This window comes from Schistocerca nitens, chromosome 2, assembly GCF_023898315.1.
Source record: "Schistocerca nitens isolate TAMUIC-IGC-003100 chromosome 2, iqSchNite1.1, whole genome shotgun sequence".
Lineage (NCBI taxonomy): Eukaryota > Metazoa > Arthropoda > Insecta > Orthoptera > Acrididae > Schistocerca > Schistocerca nitens.
The window spans coordinates 515,506,344-515,528,682 of NC_064615.1; positions in this window are offsets into that span (position 1 = coordinate 515,506,344).

The window sequence follows — 22,339 nt, forward strand, 5'->3', positions numbered from 1 at the left end:
TAACTGAAACTAACGTACCCTAAGGACAACACACACACACTCTTGCCCGAGGGAGGACTGGAACCTCCAACGAGGGGAGTCGCGCGAAACATGTCAAGACGCCTCGGACCGTACGACTACCTCGCGCGGCTTGCCACATGTGTCTGTTGTAAACTTCTTTGAATCGATTAAAATTTTTACACGCACAGCACTAAAATTGAGGATATATGATTTAAATAAAAGAAATATTTCATCTACAGAACTTTCTAAATCGGACTAAAAAGTAGAAAGTAATTTCTCCGTGCCTCTTACAGATTCCTAACTCAATACACACAGACATGGTAATTTGTGACCCTGAGCTTTTAATAGCTGTGTAAAGGCTTGTAAGATTTAAAACGAAAAACGAGGGGTGCATGCAATACATAACTGATGGATGAATAGTTATCCTCCTTACTATTACAATACTTATTAACTGCCGCTAGAATGGTACACCTCCTTACTACGAGGGCGTGCTTAAACGTATTTTTCTATATTGTTCTCAATAACGGTTGAGGTATTGCATGTCATGCACATTACTCGGTCGACTTTCTCTCCTCGCTGGCGCAACCATCTGCCACAAGAGGACTCCGAACTCTAGCGTTTAATATAACTGTGTGTAACGTAATTAAGTCGGTGCGAGAGAAAGAATGTGCTGCAATCGTCTTTTTAACCACAGAAAGAATTGCCTACAGTTAAGATCAGTAGAAGAATGAATGCTGTGTACGGTGATGATTGTACTGACATCAGTAATGTGATGAAAGCTGAGTTCACCACTTTGACTCCGAAAAGAAGAGAGCATCAACGGAGTTCCGCTACATAAGGTATTCGACACCGCAAAGTTCATGCCAATAGCAGGCAAATTTACGCTCGCAGTATTGTGGGCTGATCCAGAAGTTCTGCATTTCGAATTCATCATCATAAAAACTCTGCAAGGTACGGTGAGGCCCTCAGAGAACTGAAAGCACGACGTCGAAGAGTCCAACCACTCACGAACACCCTCTTCTTTAGCATGACAATGCCAAACTACCAATGAGCGCCGCGACATCTGCAACGGTCCGACGGCTTGTGTTCACTCTCATCGATCACTTTCCACGGTTCCGACTTGGCCTCATTCAATTTTCGTCTTTTTGCGAAACTTGAAATTCTTCTATAATTCTCTTCAGTTTGTTTCCTTAATCTTACTTGAGCGTTGCAAGGCTTGCATTTTTATCAGCGTTATCTAAACGACTCCTTATAGGATTATTTACTCTTCTTTAATATTCGTTCCATTTGTCTTTAAATAGTTCGACGGATACACTTCTAGATAAGCGAAGGTTGCAACTCCAGTGATCGAATGTCAGAAGCGTTGTTGAACAGTATCAAGGTTTTTCCGTCTTTTTCTTCCACTACGTTGTCTTCATTTATGCTGAGGATCAGCCAACAATGCTTGTATTAATCGATCGTATTCAAATGTTCGTAGAGTTCGTAACAAATTTCTAAAGATCTGATCTCCTAGTAGTCATCTACATGTACATACACACTCCACAAGCCACCGTACGCTTGGTAGCGAAGGTTACACTGTGCCGCAAATAGTCCTGTTTCACTCGGAAAGAGGCAGACGGAAAAACGAATATCAATATGCCTCCGTATGAGTCCTAGAATTTCGTATTTTATTTTGCGGTCCTTACGCGAAATATATGTCGTCGGCGGCTGCATAGCTCTGCAGTCAGCTTTAAATGCTGCTTCTCAAAATTTTCTCAATAGTGTTGTGCGAAAATAACGTCGCCTACCGTCCAGGCACTCCCATATGAGTTCCCGAAGCATCTCCGTGACACGTTTCAACACCTAAAATGCAGATAAAATACCCTCTGGACCATCCAAAAGTTTTCGGCGTTTAATATCCGTTGGTAACTTGTACTGTACTTCTGATCCTGAATATCTAAGTTTTATTAGAAAAACTATAGTTAATATGTAATGGATGACATACTGTAATTATTTCTGACTGTATATAATTGATTGTAATTATGATGTAAATATTGTAAATTGCTGTATGAGAACCAAGGGAACTTTATTTTAATGCACCAATAGCAACGATGAGATGACAGTATCTGTGTCACTGTTTATCTTTGCTTATGCAGAGTCTGTCGCGCTGCGAGCAGAGAGGAAGCTGACTGGTCCCATAATTATCTGTGGCTCTGGAGACTCCTCGGGTTCTCAACCAGCAGCAGCAGCAACAGCGGCAGCTCAGTATTGTCGTGGGATACATTCTTCGTCGTCGCCAAAGCTACAACAACGTAAGACTGCGAAGTGAAAAGAAAAACCTTGTAGATGCATTACCCAGTGGGATTTCTTTCACGAAGTATGAGTAACTTATTAAAACCAGCAATAGTTAGTCGGGCACCTGTGTTAACATTGTCCTCAGACATTATTACCCAGCAGGATCTCTTTCCTTTCCCGGCAGACACGGAACGTCATAAAAATATGAAAATTAGTTTACTATTTACTGCCAGTTTTGTTTGCTTGCAAATGACCAGCTCCAGTCTAAATTTTCTGTCTCACGAATTTTGTCAGTCTTGTGTTGCATTACGGTGGCTTAACTAATTTGCAATCTTGAGTATCAACTTCATTCACTTAAAACAACTTAAAATTTCACTCGCAAAACTAATAACTGAAGATGCAGCTCAAATTAAGAGAGCACAATTTCATTTATTCTGATTTGGCTTATTGAGTGGCTTCCGTTGGACTGGTATGTATTCTATTATTGTTATTTTGAAAGAAAAATCAGTTGCCTATTTCTTAAAGTAAATTCAATTCAGTCTTTAAATAATCAAAAGTAAAGTTCACAAGACTAGCTTCACAAGACTATCTGTATCCCATGGAATGAACCCGTAGACATCTGAATCTATAGTCGGTAGTTTAGAGTACTGCATGATCTGGGCATTTACGCGCTACTGATTGTATCCCGAATGACTCTAGAATCGTCACAGCGGAATTTGGTGGCTGGTAAAAATATCCAACAGTTAGCTTGGCTTCACCTGGATCTCTATATGCGACCAGGTAACATCACCGTCGCACTCAATTTCGACCTCAATAGAGACAATATATTTGTCAGCTGCGAAGAACATTCCCTCTTCTATGACATCTAATCTGTCTTCCTGATATATGTTTCATAACTCGCTAGCTCCTTAACTACGAGCTTTGTACCTCTGGCTTTAGTCAGCTCTCGGTCCCTAGAATAATTTCAGCATGAGAACTGCCCTGGAGGGCAGTAAATTCGGGAACGTTGTTACTAATACTCCGATAATTTACTAATAAAATTTTGACACTAAGTACCTTCACTCTGAACGTGGACCGATTTCGCTACCTACATATCGACTGGCGAGTGTTCATCAGAATACTTCAAACTGCCGCTTGGTCTAAGATATCCAGGTTTGCACTCCACAAATACTCTGCTACCCGAGTAGTTCCTTCCTTTGTGAGTGCACTCCCGACGTATCAAGAGGAGTCCTACAATTCCCCACAGGACAACGCAGGTCCATAAGTCTACAGTCCATCAAAGAGTCGATGAAAAGTTTGGGTGAGACCCTGCACTCGGCTCCAAACTGAAGGACCCCGATGAACTTTGGGAACAATGCTACAGATTGCAATCCCTGCTTGCACTCCATGCGCGAGGCCAGCAGCTTGCACCATTTCAGCCAGACGCCTATATGAAGTGAGAATGGCCTCCGAACCCATGCGACTGGCTTCGTTGGTGCCGACGTGAACCACAACTTGCACACGACATGCCCTGCACGCTCTTTAGCCACAGGGAGGGCAACCTCCATATCCCGGATGAGGCCCGCGGGCTGACAGTGTGCCCTTTGACTTTCTTTCCAGCAGTGAACGCTAGCCTCCTGTTCTCTCACGGGGCAATTACCACCACACTGCTGTGAGTGCGGACCTACCGCTTCAGGTACATAGGCGGTGCTTCGGCAGGAGAGCACATGGGCGAAACAAGCGACACGCTAGATTCTCCGCCGCCGCCACATCCCGAGGCAGCAGTCGGAAGGCAAGTGACCGTAGCCGAAAGCGCCTTCATCTGTTCGCGAACTGCCGCCACCTCTTTCTGTGTTCTCACACAGCATGCGCACATACTACCCATCCTAGAAAGACTAACTGCACAAGTTAACTATAAAGCAGACAGAAGCCCAGATATCCAATGAAACCTGGTAGTCAAGGGAAGGCAGGATTCCGTTACGACTGTGGACGGGGCCATAATCATTTACTATTGGTTGCCTTTTACAGTTACACACAATTTGTTTTAAACTAGTAATTCCAGACTCAACAATAAATAAAAGTATCACACGTTATTAATGAAGGAATAAACAAATGTGTAAACAATAGAGTTTTCAGTGAGTTACAATTTTGCAAACCACCATTAAATACTGATACAGCAGATAATGTTTTAGAAGTAAGCCTCTGTGATCTGGACAGAAAGCCTTACACGCCTGGAACGGCAATAAATTATGAATTTTTGAAAACTCGCTGCAACTTACAAATGACTGGTAGTGAAATATTAAAGGCAAGTCACCACAAACACAGCAGACGGCATCAGACGCCAGTAATGACAGTAGATAAGGGCTTATTGGGTAAACACAAATACCAAATTAGAATTTTAAGGCAAATGACCACAATCACAGCTTAAGACCTTACACGCCAGGAACGGCAGTAATATAAAAAAATTGGAAACCTGCTGTAACACAGCAAATACAATAGCAAAAGTTAATTGCAAAAAGAAAAAAAAAATAGCATCTGTCACCAAATGAGTGAAATAAGATGATGGTAAACTTTGTAACACAACCCTCAACATCCACTGAACACTACACTGCTACATTTATCCAACAAAGCGACCAGAACTATTAACTAGACATATATAACCTTTAATGTAGGCGTTACAAGGTACTGTAATAAATAATAAAATAATAAAACACAAGGACCAGTACATAGGTTCCCTGAAGGGTACCGAGGCAGATTATACCCGCAGAAAGCGTGGACTGAAGGAGCGTTGCACTGAACTACTTGCCATCAGACCTCCTTTTAGAACGAACCAAGGGACCACAGACGGTGGTCCAGGAATCTACCTCTGAGAAGGTCCGGCAGCAAACACTTTCGCGAGCGATGAGATAGGCAGTCAAGAGTTGCATTCACTTCACAAGATGGTAACAGACTAGTGGCGGTCTAATGAATGACTAATGATAATCTTGCTGAAGCCACCTTACGTCCAGCCGGCCGCTGTGGCCGTACGGTCTAGGCGCTTCAGTCTGGAACCGCGTGACCGCTCCGGTCGCAGGTTCGAATCCTGCCTCGGGCATGGATGTGTGTGATGTCCTTAGGTTAGTTAGGTTTAATTAGTTCTAAGTTCTAGGCGAATGATGACCTCAGAAGTTAAGTCGCATAGTGCTCAGAGCCATTTGAACCATTTGAACCACCTTACGTCCAAGTACAACGATGGAACAATACGCCAAAGTCGGAGCCGGCGGTCTGCACTTCGTCCCTAGGATACTGTGTTTGGAGAGTTAGATGTTTTAATTCGGCGTTCAAATTATGATACTTATAACGGATTTTTTTGCTAGATATTCTTTTCAAACGTGCCTTATTGCCGTTCACTTCCAATGTGATAATGAACTATATGAACTGCTGGATGGTTTAGCAATGGGTAACCCATTAGGTCCTACTATAACTAATTTCTGTATAGAGAAATTCAGTCAGCTTTAGAAAAATCAAATAAGAAAATATCTAGCTGTCATCGGTTTGTGGATGACACATTTGTTGTCTGGCCACATGGTAAGGAAATTTACGACGAATTCTTTCGTTTTCTAAATAATACAAATCCTAAAATCCGGTTCACCATGTAAGTAGAAGATGATAACAAAAGACATTTCTTGGATGTTTTAATTATGAGACAGACAGATGTATTTTTAGAACACAAGATTTTTCAAAATGTAACGCACACGGATACATATTTACATAAGAACTGTGATCACCTCCCATAACAAAAGAGAGTTGTCATTAAATGTCTTACCATTGAGCTAAACGGATTTGCACGCCGAATACGTGTGCTTGCCTCTGGAATTCCAAAAGTTAAAAGATGTGAGAAGTAATTATTGTTGACTACTATTGCACTACATAAAAACCTAATAATTTATTTCTGTACTTGTATTATCAGAAATCACTCGAAATGGCTTAGTATTAATGTCTAAACAATAACTTTCATTTCAGAGACCATAGCCGTTTGAAAATACAAGCTGACTGATACAAAGAAGAAGACGGCAACCTTCTACTGCTAATAATGCGTACGTACAAAAACACTTTCTGGATGCTTACACAAGTAAACGGTTTCGAAACACAGGGTCATCTTCAGACGGCTGTTCACATTTATATTGCATTTTCCGATGTTTACTTTAGTTGTGAAAATAATAGGTAACGCCTGATGTAAACAACAGCAAATGCCGGCCTGTGTGGCCGAGTGGTTCTAGGCGCTACAGTCTGGATCCGCGCGACCGCTATGGTCGGAGGTTCGAATCCTGCAGCGGACATGGATGTGTGTGATGTCCTTAGGTTACTTAGGTTTAATTAGTTCTAAGTTCTAGGACACTGATGACCTCAGAAGTTAAGTCCCATAGTGCTCAGAGCCATTTGAACCATTTGAACAACAGCAAATATAATGTAAATGTGAAGATTTGTCTAAAGATGAACATGTCGATTCTAAGCCGGTAATCGCGATATTTATGTAAAAATAAGCGTTATTAACAAAGTCTGGTTACTGTTTTCTTATGTACAAGAAACATTTTGTAAAGAATTTCTTCTTTATGATTGGAACTAGTCAGTTTCAGTAGCATTGTACCTGGAACTTTCTTAATAGACTATTTGTTGTCTAATTTGTCTAACTCTTTTTAGCGGTGATCGATGAGGAGCATAATTCTGTGGTATCAGGATACCTTCTCAATTTCTTTACACATTTCAATTACTTACAGACAGAGATACATTGCTTTTTTTTATTTCTCCTAATTAACGTTAGATTTGGTCCTTGAACGTTTTTCATTTCCACTCTTCGTCTGTACGCTACCAGCAGAAAATTACGACCACCGACTTACTATCGATATAAACTCGTCCAGGCGTCGCCTGATGAGGAATGACTGCTAGTCAGACACGCGCACGGAGCATGTAGTATCAGTGAGCGTGCTGACCGTGTGTAGGATGGGAAAGGCGCGATCTATCCGAGTATGTGCGAGGGCAGATCGTGATGACCTCGAGGCTCGGCATGAGCATTTCGGAAACCGCACGACTTGTCGGGCGTTCGAAGAGTGTTGTGGTGAGTATCTTCGACACGTGGTGAAGGGCGCTGATGACCCCGCTGTTTAGCGCCCGTAAACCACAAACACACACACACACACGACACGTGGTGAAACCAAGGTGAAATTACGTCCAGACTTTATGGCATTGAGTGGCCACCCCTCATTATAGATTTCGGAAGTCACAGGCTAAGACGACTGTTTTACCAGCGGCAAGCTGAGACGGAATTAACATCAGACTTTAATGCCGGGCAGAGTACAAATGTGTCTGAACACACAGTGCACCAAGTATTCCTAAGGATGGGCCCCTACGCAGTCGACGACGCTTGCAGGTGCCAATGCTAACACCACGACATCGGCAACTACGACAAAAAAATGGGCACGTGACCATCGGCGCTGGACGTTGGCGCAGTGGCAGAGCGTTGCATGGTCTGATGAATCATGATACATCCTTCATAATGCAGATGGGAGGGCGCGAATCCATCGTCTTCCAGGCGAACTGCTCCTTGAAACCTGTACTGCGGGACGGAGACAAGCTGGCGGGTGATGCATTACGCTCTGCGGAACGTTCAAGTGGGCATCCACAGTCCAGTGGAGCTCGTGCAAGGCACCACGACGGTCAAGGAGTATCGTACACTGGTTGCAGATCACGTACACCTCTTCATGACGATCATGTTTAACAACGGCAATGGCATTTTTCGAAAAGATAATGGGCCATGTCACGAGGCCAGGAGTGTGATGGACTGGTTAAAGGAACACAGTGGCGAGTTCCAGTTGATGTGCTGGTCGCCCAATTCGCCAGATATGAACCCGATCAAGTACATCTGAGATGTGACTGAACGTGGCGTCAGAGCTCATCTGCTCCTTCCTAGGAATTTACGGGAATTACGTGACTTGTTTGTGCATATGTGGTGCAACTCCCTTCAGCGACCTTCCATGCCGTGACGTGTGGCCGCTGTTATCCGCGCCAGATATGGGCATTCCGGCTGTTAGGTAGGTAAACATAATGTTCTGACTGATCAGTGTACATTAGTTTAAGTTTATCTGATAATGTATTGATTGGTCCTCTCTTACGGTTTTGTGGGGCGAAAGTTTACTGTTAATAAAATTACAGCTGATTGAGAGTCCACACTTGCACAATCCGCTTCCAAACTGCAGATCCCTACTTCAAAAACTGAAGCTAACTAAAATTTTTTGCTCTACTTCTTATCGCTATACTATAAGTACATTTCTATCCATGTCTGTTCCATGTAATACTCCTTCATTTGTAGTTCCATCTGTTCATCAGTCGCTAAAATGAATAGTGTATTTTGAATGATCAGATCCGCAAGGATCTTTCACAATAAATGCAGTTGATGACATAATTATTTGAGGTCGTAGTCGTAGTTATCATTGCACGTAAATTAAACACCTGAGTTATGGAGAGCAGGTAGCGAATAATGTCGATCAAACAATGTCAGTTGCAGAGAGATAAACTGCATTTAATGTCACATCCATGGCGTAATGAGGAACCAGGTGATATCAAGACAGTTTCAGGTTTTGTACCAACTACTTAACACAGAGTATAAATAATAGTCACTGGTTTGTGTGGCTTGTAACCTTTTGTAGATTTCAGTGTATAGGTGATATTCTCAAAAGAAACAGAAAAGGCAAGTGAGGCTGAGGGCCTTTCGGATTTCGGATCACTTTTCCTTCTATTCCACCTTATTCTTTTTCATTTTCTTAACCAGCTAATAGGCTAAGCGGCATACAGTACAAGACATGAAGGGAGAATACTCACATATTAGATTACCATTGGGCTTTTCAAGCCTCCTATTGATTGAAATGTATGCAAAATACTGAACAACAGTTGTGAGTAATTTAAAGGAAGAGATAGAGGTATTTGAAAGACAGGTGACTACAAAAAAATGGGTGCGGTTCAAACTACAGACAAACTAGAGATATTTGAAAAACGAGAAGTTATGACGAGATCTACAAAAAAAAAAAAAAAGTTTATGGCTGAGCGAAGATCAATCGCTCCTTGATTCATACACCCAATGAAAGTGAACAGGCTAACGAAACCACATTAATAAGTGGAAAGCACTGTATTGCTTGCGTTCTGCCGAAGTAATTTCTTTTAAGTTAACCGGTTTTGGGCTGAGAAGTTCAGTCTTGCTTTATTTTACTATTGTCACCAAAAAAGTCAGTTAAAGTCTGATAACGGCCTTTTAAGCCGAAAATCGGTTAACTTGAATAAATTACTTCGGTTGAACATAAACAATATAGTGCTTTTCATATATTATTATGTTGTTCTAGCAAGAAGCGACGGAAGAACCAGTTAATATGGAACAAATATTCCTGCATTTCTGGAAGAACAACTTGACAATAGCATTGATTACAGAAATATGAAAAGAATTAGTAAGAAACACCATCAAAGAATCGGAAATAACAGAAACAATCCTTGTTAAGAACACAATACTGAATTTAGAAAGACCTTAAAAGCAAAATAAATATGAAATCCTCTACAACATGAGCAAAAGGAAGGAAAAGACAACATTGTAGAAAATGTGGGAGGAACTGATGTTATGTGGTCCTGGTTGGTTAATACGAAAATAAAAAGATAGGGGAATTGTGTAACAATACGAAAGACACAAGTTAAACAAAGGTATTTGACATGTTACATAAAATTATATGGGGTGGTTTGTCGGAGATAGTCATTCTGCCACCACAAATGTAAGAAACAAAGCAGAAAGAAGTAGGAACTGTAATGGTACAGATATTAGATGAATAGTCAGAAACATCTGCACATACAAAGAACGTATTAATATGAAACTATTGTTAACATAAGCTTTGAGTGCTGCATTATTACTACAGATATACTTTGTCAGCTTCTAAAAACATACAAATCTCTTGGTGATATGAAGGATTACTCACATAAAGTAGAACGGCAGCTCTTGTTAGTAACTCTACTGACAGACGACGTAATTCATGCAAGAACGATTGTCTGAGTGCCTCTAATTTTTGTACATTTAAAGAGGATGTGATGTCACCTTTTGTAGTGTTAGTGCAGGCACAGAATGGCGTTGGCTTGCTTCCGATACGCAGTAGGTACATTGGAAGGTGGCGGACCTCATCTGGGCTTCAGTTGCGCCTAATAGCGCGCTAGTGCAGAGTAAGCGGCCGTTAAATTGCCTGACCGCCGCGGCGTGCATTGGCCGCAGAACTTGCCGGACAAGTGTAAACACGGAACGCGGGGCCACACAGCTACTGCGTTTAATTGCGATGCCATGCAGCCGCAGTGGCACCGCCTGATTCCGCGTTTTGCTGTGTACCACTTCAGTTCAACTTAAACTGGCATCCGGTACAACGAGAACGTTATCAGCTTTCATCGCTATTCATCTGTGTCACATGTAGTCCGTTATTATTCCGCTTGCAAAGGTCCGGTTGCATGGTTTTTTTTCAGCTCACGTTCAAATATTAATTACAAATCGTAAAAGAGAGAATAATGAATCAGACAGTGTTACTGGGTGATGAGACAAGGGCGATTAGTGGAGAAATATACTTTTTACAATAATTTTGTGAAAACGCGTTGCGTGTGATGAACACCCGAGATGTCACGTATCGTTGCATTCTGCGGAATGGAATACCTTGGAAAATTTATGTTGACGCGTTGGAGGCATCGAACATTTTCCAAGGAACAAGAGACATTACACAACCCGCCAGTTGACGATTTTTTAAGTAAAATCATTAAAAATCCCACTTCCTGACATTCATTCGCTGTACTGTACTCATTCCTGACTGACCTGATCGTAACTGCACTAGGCTAGAGCTATTGCAGTTACCGTTATCACACACAAGAAATGTATACAGCTGTAAACAGACTTTAGCTGCACAATTTATCATTGTATTACGAAAATGAGTGCTGGAACCGGACTGGAATACGGATTTCACGCTTTATTCGAGCAATCACATTAACCACTTTGGATATCTGAGCATGGCAACTTGGCTGCAAAACCCCTATGTTACAGTATGTCCATGTTCTGCACTCGCGCTGCTTCTGTGAATCTAGGACGGGGAGAGACTTACGTGTTACTGTCACGGCCTGTCTAGCCGTGCAATACCATTATGCGGTGACTGTATTTCACGGTGCACTAAGTTATGTCGTGGAAACATTTTTGCATGTCTGAAGAACATTGTACACTAAGCCGTAAAACACAGAAACTGCAGAATAGTAAAATATTTAAAACATGTTAGGCACGTTAACACTATGCCGCGCATTCCAGAAGTAGGCGATCTGAATCTAAAGTTGTATGGAAACTATGGAAAAACCTCCCAGAGGATTCGAAAAGATGCATAGGTAGTATTCACAAATACATGTCTACTTTTTTGAAAAAAGTTGAAAAAGAAGACCTCTGGAAAGGAAATTTAAGTACCGTCAGAATAGTAATAGCATTCGAGGTAATTGCAACCGCAGTGAAAGACATCGCGTTAATATGGTACAAAGGGGAAGAATACTGGTACAATCCAACCGATCGCGGTAGAGGTTTTGCGCCACGATATTACCATGGCAGCAGTGGTGCGAAATACTGAGGGTTGTGAATGCTACGTGCCAAATTAGCAGACACAAATTTCCACTGCCTGGGCACAGGAAACAGCATCGGAGTAAACATTACGAATTCCGTGCAGAACGCAGAAACTACCAACCAGTAGCTCCCCGTGTGAGCGCTGTAGCCCCGACAACGGAACATGTTAGAGACGTCACAGTACGGATCAATCAGCTTCAGTAGCTAACGACACTGGAGCAAGAGAGAATGATAATACGTGTTTAGATGTAATAAGAAATGGGGAAAATAATTTCAATGTTAATGAAGTTACGAATTCTTGTGAAAATGATTTAACAGGAACAATTAGGAGTAATTCTTAGGAGAAGAAAGATGAGCTCTACAAGGGACTAAAGCAATGGGAATGGTAAGATTTCAAGAGGGTTTATGCGACCTGAGAGTCAGATAGTAGCTTCAGGGAGAAAAAGGGCGTCGAAAGCAGGAGTTGCCTGACAGAAGGAAAAATGTTAAAATAAATAGAGATGCACAGAGTCCGCTGAAGAGGTGACAGGTACTCAGATAAAATGCACCGCACAAAATTCCCGATCTGCAAACTAAATTGAAAATAGTAGAGGAAGACGAATACAGTCGTAAACAGCAGGAAAAATCTATACCTGACATCAAAAATGTCAGGAAGGTAAACTCTTTATCACTAGGAAAGAAGTAGTGGATACAGACGATAGCATAAAATTATTGAACATGATAATCACACCAAACACAATCTGGAAATACACATTATAGCGTCGATCAAGAAGACACATCAGGTGAAGGGTCTGCTGAAATAGAGAAGGACTTATTACGAGAATACAGTGACCATTAGTGTTCCAGTTATGACATAAATTCGGATAAAAATTACCTCAATACTCAGAAAAGCGTTTTTGTTAGAACCAAAAGGTGGCCTCGAATGGTCAGCTTCAGAAGGTAGTCCCGATTAAGAATATGGTGAGTCAAGTGAATTAGATAAATGTGTAACGAAATAATTTTATGCACAGTAAGATGAAGTACATTCAATACGTATACACTTCCCATAAGACGTTCAGATTTCAAAAGATTTTGAGATCCCTAAACCAAAGAAACCCCAGATACAGTTAAAGTGCATCCTCTGGGATGAAATTAGGCCACGTTTTACAACTATCTGTTTGACATTCAAAGGAACTGCTCACATTAAAGCATACTTCCAAAATCAAAGAAACTATTATGAGTTCAAAGTACAGTAGACTTAAAATTATATGTCCACAGAAAAGAATAAGACTTACCGTCATGTGAAAACATGACTAAAGTGCTGTGTATTCTTGTAAATATTGTTATTGTAAGTATAATTTAAACTGTTAGGATGAAAGACCATTATAATCTTACTTATGGAAATACACAGAGTGAGTCACTAACTGTTGCCACCAAGAATTACTCCGAAAGTATAATAGGGGCTGAAATGTTTGTGGGACAAAAGTTGAATGGGACAACGACGGCCATAATATGACGTTGGTATTTTGTTGCTAGGTGGGGTCGCATCAGAGGTATGACGATCAACCTTTTTTTTTTTAATGAGATGCTACAGTTTTGTAGTCATTTTCTGATAGCGGCTATCGAGGCGAATCTAATGATGTGTAACAGTTAGGTCTTTGAATGTCAAAGGTCACAAAGGTGGCATGAACGTCCGTTTACAGAAGGTGTTCGAAGTGATGACCATTGGTATCAACGCACTGCTGCAATCTTCTTATCATGGACTGATGATATTGCTTATCATCGGCACTTATCAAAGAACATGCTCTGACAATTCTCTCTCGCATTCCTTCAGGTGTCTTTTATGAATCCTCAAAAGAAAAAGCCCAGAGGCGTCAAGTCTGGCGAACCAGCCGGCCACGACACATCTCCTCCGAGACGAATCCAACGACTTGGGAATTGTATCTGCAACTCATTTATAGCCATAAGCGAATAATGTGCAGGACACCCATCGTCTTGATACCATATCCTGTTCCTTGTTCCTAAAGGTATCTCTTCCAGTAACAGACATAATGTTTCTGTGCAGGAATGTGGTGTACTTCCTACCATTAAGATTTCCCCCGATAAAATAGGGGCCTATAATTCTGTCCTCCAGAATTCCACACCATACATTCACCGACCACGGTTCTTTGGTGTGCAATTTGCCGCAGCCAACATGGATTTTCATTTGCCCTATGATGCATGTTATGCAAATTAACATTTCCATGGTTGTGAATATAGCCTCGTCAGTAAATAAAATCAAATTAATCAATATGTCATCTCTCTGAATCTGCAGTTGAGCCCATCGTCAGAATTCAGTGCAATGCATACAATCCGTACCAGTTAATTCCTATTGGAGTCTGAAATGGTAAGGACGATATTTATGGTGATGCATAACACGAAAATCACTACTGTGGCTCATGCCAGATACGCTTGCGACTTGACGCGAACTAACACAAGAATCTCGAACCACAGTGGAAAGAGTACCAATTTCCGTTTCTTCGTTAGTAACTTTCCTTTGCCGGATATGTTTCCGGTGCATTAAAGAGCCAGTTGTTCTCAATTTATCATACACATATTTAAATGTACGATGTGTAGGGTGTGTACGTTGAGGCTATCTTTCAGCGTATAAGTCTCTAGCTCTGAATAGGAGTTCGTTGGCATTCTCCGTAAATGAGATGCATATACACTTGTTCTTCGAAGGAATACACCATTCACATTCGCTTGATTCGACGATACTAGCCTTACCGTTCCTATTAGTGGAGTATTTCGAAACCGTCGAATGTTGTTTACATGTCAATGGCATGTTAGATGGATACGCCGTATTCGGAGAATATTTACTATTTGCCCGATATACAAGAGAGAATTGTCAGAGAACGTGCTTCGTAAGTGCCGAAGTGATACGGAATATCACTCAATCCTTGATAAGAAGACTGCAGCCTTTCATTGATACCAATGGTCATCACTTCGAACACCTTCTGTAAAAGGACGTTCATGCCACCTTTCTGGCCTTCGTTGACCTTCAAAGACCTTACTGTTACACATCATAGGATTCGTCTCGGTAGCCGATATCAGAAAATAAGCACCAAACCACAGAATCGCATTTGAAAAAAACATTGTTGATCTTCATATCTCTGACGACCCCACCTAGCAACGAAAACCAATTTTATATTATCGCCTCCGTTGTCCCATGCGACATTTGTCCAGCAAACGTTTCAGCTACTATCACTTTCCGAGCTATTATAGGGGACAATACTTTGTGACTCACCCTACGTAAGTTTCAGAATTTGAATGATTAGCCCTCTGTCCGGTAAATCATCCACGTTTCCTACTTATGTACGTTTTAACAAGATATTCTATGAAATGCATGGGACATTCTGTAAAAGGGGAGGTTCATCAAAGGACTACAGTGAATAGTGATCTGCAACCTAATGATGCAATAACAATGTAAATCGAAAGCGAATAATGAGCAGCCAACATTGTAAACGGGTAGGATATTTCTGATAAACAAATATGGTTTAAATGCGTTTAATACAAACTGCGTCAATTGATAAAGGAGCAGGAAAAGTTTGTGTACTTATTGTTAAGTATTCTGTTAATTGATATTTTATGGTCTTTCAATGAACTGCTTATAATGAACTGTATGCGTCAGATGAAAATTGTCTAGTAACTTAGATGTGTTTCGCAAAATGAAAGTGAAATATTTTAGTAGTTTTCTGATAGATATATACAGTTAGTTCCACTAGAAACCACACTCCGTTATCTGTATGAAAAAGAAAGACACTGTTATAAATATATGTGTACATGAAAAGACATGTTATTACCAACTGCACAATTACCTAATAGTTAATCCAGTCGCCGACATTATCTACCATTTCGAACCTCTAAATATCGTTTGGCCCACTTCACAACGAATGTTTTTCACTTTCTAAGAATTTTAGGAGCAGCTGCATGTGAAAGCTTTGACCCCTTTGAATAATCTACAAGGAACAATGCCTCGTGAGGCTTCAGATTTCTTGCACTGATTTTATATTGCAACAGACAAAACAAAACTTTCAATTCTACACTGTTATCTATACGCTGTGCAATAGAACATTTATTATAGATTCGGCACAGTTGGCGAGGCTGTAGCACGCTTGAGATGGCCGACTTCAGTGAGACTACACCTGAGTCTGTGCAATTTGCGGAATGTACCGACCATGAAATAAGCCACGACTGCAAGGGGGTCAGCAAGTAATCTAAGAGGTCCCTGTTCGTGGTTTTCCCTGGAATGTGGACGTTCCGAGTGCGAGACGCTGTGTGTCCAGAATGCAGAATAGCGGACACTAAGGACACTGCACTAAGGACTAAGGCACATATGAAGTAGAAGAAACGAGGCACGGAAACACGTTTACACAACCTCCCTCATTGTGCGGTACTACATTTGCTACAAACGTTAAAAGGTGTAGATGTACAACTTTTTTAAAAAAATAATAACTTCAAAATTTCTTAAGTGACCATGAGATAGTGATCATAACATTAACATAAATGTTTTCTGGGTATGGTACCGAGTCGTAATGTAAAAAAGGATTAAACCCAGAAGATGGCCGCTGCAACCGCGGCCGAAACGTTGGTTTTTCTCCAGCAGCTGTAGTTTTTTACATTATGACGCGGTACCATACCCAGAAAACTTTTATATTGACTGACTCTGGCCGCGGAAGCCTACGCAATTATATCATAACATTAATCAAACTATGAAGCTGTGGTGAAAAGAAATGCCTCTGAATTATTTTATGTGAAAACTCTTAAAGGTTTTGAAATAAAACATACGTTACTAGCATTCTACACCCCCTGCCGCTAGAGGGCTTTCAATTGTGGTGTGTAACGTGGTGGTCTGTAACCTAACTTTGTCGGTGGGTGAGGAACTGCGTGCTGTAATCGAATTTCGAATTCGCAGGTTTCGTCCACGCATGGGGCACCCTCTCCTTCAGCTCGACAGTGCCTGACCACACACGAGCGTTGCAGCATCTGTAACAGTTCGATCTCTTGGGTTCTCTGTGATCGATCGTCCTCTATATAGTTCCGACTTTGCCCCATCCGATGTTCATCTGTTTCCAAAACTTAAAGAACACCTTCAAGGACTTCCGTGTTGAGACGGTGCCACCTGAGGTTAGGGTGTGGCTCCGTCAACGAAGTCAAACATTCTACAGTGACGGCATCCACAAACTGGTCTCTCTCATTGGGAGAAATTTGTTCGTCGCTTGCGTGACTATGTTGAGAATTAACTGTGCAGGTATGAATAATAAATATGTAGAAAGTTAATAACGTTTATTTCATTTAAAAAGCTGTACGAGCTTCTACATAAAAAATTCGGCCGGCTGGAGTGGCCGTGCGGTTCTAGGCGCTACAGTCTGGAGCCGAGCGACCGCTCCGATCGCAGGTTCGAATCCTGCCTCGGGCATGGATGTATGTGATGTCCTTAGGTTAGTTAGGTTTGTTCTAAGTTCTAGGCGACTGATAAGATCAGAAATTAAGTCGCATAGTGCTCAGAGCCCATTTGAACCATAAAAAATTCGGAGGCACTCCATCAGGCCCTTCTATTTAGAATAATCATGAGAAGTTTTATTACATCAGTACTATTTGAATAATGACTAAATAGTCATAAACTAAGAAATAATTACGAAAGTAATATGTATAGCAGACATAGAGGAGACAGAATAGTTATCTACGGATGTACAGTTATTTTTAGCTTTACGTATTTCATGGTGAATAATGCTACTTGTGACCGATTTACTATAATGAAATACAAATAAATCCATGAGATGGCGGTTGTATTTAGCTTGCAAAGCATTTGATCTTACAAACTGAAATCCGTCTCATCACCTGAAATATTATGAAACTCTTTCTCTGTTTATTATAAACCTGTGTTAGAGCTAAATTTAATATAGTTTTTATTCGCCAAAAAGTCCGCATTTTACTGACGAAGGACATTATGAATGCATAATATGTAAAACCCAATTAATTGACGTAATGCAACACGTCACAACTATTAGGCGTATGATATGTTTAAATGTACAATTGTATCAGTAATATTTACAATAAAAGAATTTTGTGAGTATTTTAGTGAAGACTGAAGGTTATGTAAGGACAGTGACCACAGTGACCTGTGTCAGCCGGTTGTGTGAGCAGAGGCACAAGCTATGAGACTGTGTGGCTCGTCAGTCACTATTACGCTGCGCAACAATGAAAATGTAAATCGAATGAAAATAGTCAATTCCTATCAGTTCTACTGTGCTGATCGCGAATATCACGAAGACAATTCAAAATTAGCTTTTGTTTTCATTTTACACTGTTTTAACACGGTAGATAATTATATACAGATATTTGTTAAGTTAAATATCAAATATTTTAACGGTTTGTCAAAGTCATAACAACTGGTAATAATGGATTATATTGTTGACCCTGGTCTTACTTAACTTGCAGAATAGTCTTGTGGTATGTGTAGACATAAATGGTCTAATGAAGGCTCTCAGAATTAATTACAATCCTGATGGATGGAGACTCTCTACTGATTCGTCAGAGTTGAGCAGAAACCAGTGCTTTTACATATTGGTAATGAGCTTCCTTCTGTTCCAGTTGGGCTTAGTGTACATATGAAAGAGTCACATCAAAACATGAAAATTTTACTAGAAGCCATCAAGTATAATGTCTCTCAATGCCAGATTTGTGATTACTTGAAAGTGGTAGCACTGCTATTAGGTATTCAGTTGTTGTTGTTGTTGTGGTCTTCAGTCCTGAGACTGGTTTGATCCAGCTCTCCATGCTACCCTATCCTGTGCAAGCTTCTTCATCTCCCAGTACTTACTGCAACCCACATCCTTCTGAATCTGCTTAGTGTATTCATCTCTTGGTCTCCCTCTGCGATTTTTACCCTCCACGCTGCCCTCCAATGCTAAATTTGTGATCCCTTGATGCCTCAGAACATGTCCTACCAAGCGGTCCCTTCTTCTAGTCAAGTTGTGCCACAAACTTCTCTTCTCCCCAATCCCATTCAATACCTCCTCATTAGTTACGTGATCTACCCACCTTATCTTCAGCATTATTCTGTAGCACCACATTTCGAAAGCTTCTATTCTCTTCTTGTCCAAACTGGTTATCGTCCATGTTTCACTTCCATACATGGCTACACTCCATACAAATACTTTCAGAAACGACTTCCCGACACTTAAATCTATACTCGATGTTAACAAATTTCTCTTCTTCAGAAACGCTTTCCTTGCCATTGCCAGTCTACATTTTATATCCTCTCTACTTCGACCATCATCAGTTATTTTACTCCCTAAATAGCAAAACTCCTTTCCTACTTTAAGAGTCTCATTTCCTAATCTAATCCCCTCAGCATCACCCGATTTAATTTGACTACATTCCATTATCCTCGTTTTGCTTTTGTTGATGTTCATTTTATATCCCCCTTTCAAGACACTGTCCATTCCGTTCAACTGCTCTTCCAAGTCCTTTGCTGTCTCTGACACAATTACAATGTCATCGGCGAACCTCAAAGTTTTTACTTCTTCTCCATGAATTTTAATACCTACTCCGAATTTTTCTTTTGTTTCCTTTACTGCTTGCTCAATATACAGATTGAATAACATCGGGGAGAGGCTACAACCCTGTCTCACTCCTTTCCCAACCACTGCTTCCCTTTCATGCCCCTCGACTCTTATTACTGCCATCTGGTTTCTGTACAAATTGTAAATAGCCTTTCGCTACTTGTATTTTACCCCTGCCACCTTCAGAATTTGAAAGAGAATATTCCAGTTAACGTTGTGAAAAGCTTTCTCTAAGTCTACAAATGCTAGAAACGTAGGTTTGCCTTTCCTTAATCTTTCTTCTAAGATAAGTCGTAAGGTTAGTATTGCCTCACGTGTTCCAACATTTCAACGGAATCCAAACTGATCTTCCCCGAGGTCCGCTTCTACCAGTTTTTCCATTCGTCTGTAAAGTATTGCCGTTAGTATTTTGCAACTGTGACTTATTAAACTGATAGTTCGGTAATTTTCACATCTGTCAACACCTGCCTTCTTTGGTATTGGAATTATTATATTCTTCTTGAAGTCTGTGGGTATTTCGCCTGTCTCATACATCTTGCTCACCAGATTTTGTCATGACTGGCTCTCCCAAGGCCATCAGTAGTTCTAATGGAATGTTGTCTACTCCCGTGGCCTTGTTTCGACTCAGGTATTTCAGTGCTCTGTCAAACTCTTCACGCAGTATCTTATCTCCCATTTCATCTTCATCCTCTTCCATTTCCATAATATTGTCCTCAAGTACATCGCCCTTGTATAAACCCTCTATATACTCCTTCCGCCTTTCTGCCTTCCCTTCTTTGCTAGTAACTGGGTTGCCATCTGAGCTCTTGATATTCATACAAGTGGTTCTCTTCTCTCCAAAGGTCTCTTTAATTTTCCTGTAGGCAGTATCTAACTTACCCCTAGTGAAACAAGCCTCTACATGCTTACATTTGTCCTCTAGCCATCCATGCTTAGCCATTTTGCACTTCCTGTCGATCTCATTTTTGAGACGTTTGTATTCCTTTTTGCCTGCTTCATTTACTGCATTTTATATTTTCTCGTTTCATCAATTAAATTCAATATTTCTTCTGTTACCCAAGGATTTCTATTAGCCCTCGTCTTTTTACCTACTTGATCCTCTGCTGCCTTCACTACTTCATCCCTCAGAGCTACCCATTCTTCTTCTACTGTATTTCGTTCCCCCATTCCTGTCAATTGTTCCCTTATGCTCTCCCTGAAACTCTCTACAACCTCTCGTTCTTTCAGTTTATCCAGGTCCCATCTCCTTATATTACCACCTTTTTGCAGTTTCTTCAGTTTCAATCTGTAGTTCATAACCAATAGATTGTGGTCAGAATCCACATCTGCCCCTGGAAATGTCTTACAATTTAAAACCTGGTTCCTAAATCTCTGTCTTACCATTATATAATCTATCTGATACCTTTTAGTATCTCCAGGATTCTTCCAGGTATACAACCTTCTTTTATGATTCTTGAACCAAGTGTTAGCTTGATTAAGTTATGCTCTGTGCAAAATTCTACAAGGCGACTTTCTCTTTCATTTCTTCCCCCCAATCCATATTCCCCTACTATGTTTCCTTCTCTCCCTTTTCCTATTGACGAATTCCAGTCACCCATGACTATTAAATTTTCGTCTCCATTCACTACCTGAATAATTTCTTTTATCTCGTCATATATTTCATCAATTTCTGCATCATCTGCAGAGCTAGTTGGCATATAAACTTGTACTACTGTTGTAGGCATGGGATTTGTGTCTATCTTGGCCACAATAATGCGTTCACTATGCTGTTTGTAGTAGCTAACCCGCACTCCTATTTTTTTATTCATTATTGAACCTACTCCTTCAGTTAGTGTATACTAAATATTGCTGTTTTCTCTGTGAATGAGATAGCCGAGCTCGTGCATCTCATTACAGTAAACATGAATGGCCCACCAGAAAATCTCTTCAACTAGGTATAAAGAACATTAAGAGTGAATCTCTAGTAGACCCTAAAAAGATTCTGCTCCTGCCCTTGCACATCAAGTTTGGTCTCATGAAAAACTTTCTTAAGGGAATGAACAAAGATGGTGACGCATTTAAGTACATGAGGCAGAATTCCCTTACTTAAGTGATGCCAAAGTAGAGGAGGGCATCTTTGAAGGCCCACAGATTCGAGAGCCATTGTAGATAACATGTTGTCATCTTATTAAAAACTGGTTGCAACGAGTCATTGAAAAGGCATGTCTTACATAGTCATCACGACTTCTTCCCCAAAGATTGTGGTGCAGTAAGTGATGAACATGGGGAGCGATTTCATCACGATATTGCCACATTTGAGAAGAGGTATGCCGGAAAGTGGAGCCCTACTATTTCAGCAGATTTCTGCTTGACTGTCATAAGGATGTTCCCGTGTGTGTTTATAAATGTCAAGCCAAGCGGAAACAGTCATCTTCTGAATTTATCTCTGAACAACATATCTAATTATATATACTATACATATGGACATTTAACATTTGTAATCCTCTATGTACGTTTGTGACCAGTTAATTTATATATTTTCTTTTGTGCTTTACATAGTTCTGGTATAAAGTAGACTTACAAAGTATTTTTATTCATATAATATTATCTTCATTTTTTTTTCTTACTATTTACTTTTGTACTTCCAGAAAGGCACTGAAATTTATGAATGCATAACACATGACATAATTCAAGTAATTATTCACTTACAATTTTTTATGCTGAATCTTGGAACATAAATGCATATTTAGTTAATGAGTTATTTATACGAAAATGTAGATAACTTTTTCAAAAAACTAGAGCTAAATATTTATGAAGATGATGATTTTGTATCATTTTACACTGAAATAAACATAACTCAAAATCATGCATCTTACACACTTTC